Source organism: Plecotus auritus (genome assembly GCF_963455305.1).
Source record: "Plecotus auritus genome assembly, chromosome: 7".
NCBI lineage: Eukaryota > Metazoa > Chordata > Mammalia > Chiroptera > Vespertilionidae > Plecotus > Plecotus auritus.
In genome coordinates, this window is record NC_137774.1 from 169,697,735 (window position 1) to 169,700,064 (window position 2,330).

At 41.9% G+C, this 2,330-nt stretch overlaps 1 pseudogene across 1 annotated transcript; it reads right to left on the minus strand.

Annotated features, from left to right (window-relative positions):
- Positions 1-601: 601 nt before the first annotated feature.
- Positions 602-1,024, minus strand: LOC308253610 (large ribosomal subunit protein bL20m-like; annotated as a pseudogene). The gene has a single exon. The product of its transcript is annotated as a large ribosomal subunit protein bL20m-like (transcript).
- Between the last annotated feature and the right edge of the window lie 1,306 nt (positions 1,025-2,330).

The window sequence follows — 2,330 nt, forward strand, 5'->3', positions numbered from 1 at the left end:
CTCTCCCTTTCCCTTCCTCTCTGAAATAATAAAAATATATTTAAAAAACAAACAAAACCAAAGACCAAAGCCACCACATCCCAATAAAAGATAAGGTAAAACTATGACTAATAATGATATAACCATCTAGCGACCCCACCCATCACTGCACTCCTAGGAAGCAGGTGCCAAAAGCAAGAAGCAGAAAATCCTTTACAATATTTCTGACGCGCTTATAACCACTTAATTTAATTTTCTATTTCGTGTGCAGTAGTTTACAACTTCTGCAACTACCAAAGGGACAGATAACAACTTCCATGATGTGTGTGTGTGTGTGTGTGTGTGTGTGTGTGTGTGTGTGTGTGTGTGTTTTGACCACCACACAAGCTTTATTGGCACAATCTACATGAAATGCTGCTGGTCCGTCCCAAGGAGGACAAACAGGCCTTTTCTCTCATACTGTTACTGAAATGTAAAGTAACACCATTGCAAAGCAAACTTAACACATTCTTGGCAAATGACTCTTAGCCCCTGTTTTAATTATGATCATATGATCATGGGGGGCAGGGGGCGCTTTTCGCCAAGACTCGTGGCTGCGGAGGGTAGGTGTGTCAGAGTTCCCTCAGTGATACTGCACCTCTCTGGAAAAGATGCCTGCAGGCTCCTTTCCGTCCACCAAGACAGCAGCAAATCCTTCCTCTCGCCTCCTTTTGGCCAAAGCAGCCAAGGATTTGAAAGTCTTCAGTTCATTGATGGCTAGATCAGCCAGCACGTTCCTGTTGAGCTCCACCTGGGACTTAATTAAATTGCCAACGAACGCTGGGTAATGCAGGCCACGTTCCTGGGAGGCAGCTGTAATTCGATTAATCCAGAGCGTCCTCAGGATCCTCCTCTTCCGTCTCTGGGCTTTCGTGCATTTCACAAACGCTCTGATCACAGCCCAGCCAGCCAGCCGGAAGCAGCAGTTCTTCAGCACTTCCTGCACCTGCCAGTAGCGGTCTGTGACGTGGCTCTACAGCCAGAGCTGCGTGGTGAGGAAGACCATGACGCCCAGGTGGTGTCCCTGCTCTTTGTTTTTTTTTTTGTTTGCTTGTTTTTTTTTTAAGTGGAATCAAACAGCATTTGTCTTAAAAAAAAATATCTTTATTGTGATTATTACAAATATTCCTCTTTTGTCCCCCATTGCCCCCCTCCACCTGGTTCCCACCCTACCCTAGGCCTTCGCCACCTTATTGTCTGTGTCCATAGGTAATTCCTATATGCATATAAGATCTTTGTTTAATCTTCCCGACCCCTCACCCCCCTTCCCTCTGAGAATCCTCAGTCTGTTCCATTTCCATGCCTCTGATTCTATTTTATTCACCAGTTTATTCTGTTCATTAGATTTCTTATTCATTTATTTTGATTTTTAGATTCTATTGTTGATAGGTATGTATTTGTTGCCATTTTGTTGTTCATATTTTTTATCTTTTTCTTCTTCCTCTTCTTAAAGAATACCCTTCAACATTTCATATAATACTGGTTTGGTGGTGATGAACTCTTTTAACTTATTCTTGTCTGTGAAGCTCTTTATCTGACCTTCAATTCTGAATGATAGCTTTGCTGGGTAGAGTAATCTTGGTTGTAGAGTAATCTTGGTTGTAATCCTTGATATGCATCACTTTGAATATTTCTTGCCACTCCCATCTGGCCTGCATAGTTGAGAAATCAGCTGACAATCGTATGGGCATTCCCTTGTAGGTAACAAACTGCTTTTCTCTTGCTGCTTTTAAGATTCTCTCTTTGTCTTTTGCTCTTGGCATTTTAATTATGATGTGTCTTGGTGTGGTCCTGTTTGGGTTCCTCTTGTTTGGGGTTCTCTGTGCTTCCTTGACTTGTAAGTCTATTCTTTCACCAAGTAGGGAAAGTTTTCTGTCATTATTTCTTCAAATAGGTTTTTGATATCTTGCTCTCTCTCTCCTTCTGGCACCCCCATAATGTGAATGTTGGTACATTTGAAGTTGTCCCAGAGGCTCCTTACACTATCTTCATATTTTTGGATTCTTTTTTCTTTTTGCTGTTCTGGTTGGGTGTTTTTGCTTCCTCATATTTCAAATTGTTGATTTGATTCTCAGAATCCTCTAGTCTACTGTTGAATCCCTGTATATTATTATTTTAAAAAAATATATATTTTATTGATTTTTTTACAGAGAGGAAAGGAGAGGGATAGAGAGTCAGAAATATCAATGAGAGAGAGAAACATCGATCAGCCGCCTCCTGCACACCCCCCACTGGGGATGTGCCTGCAACCAAGGTACATGCCCTTGACCGGAATCAAACCTGGGACCCTTCAGTCTTCAGGCCAATGCTCT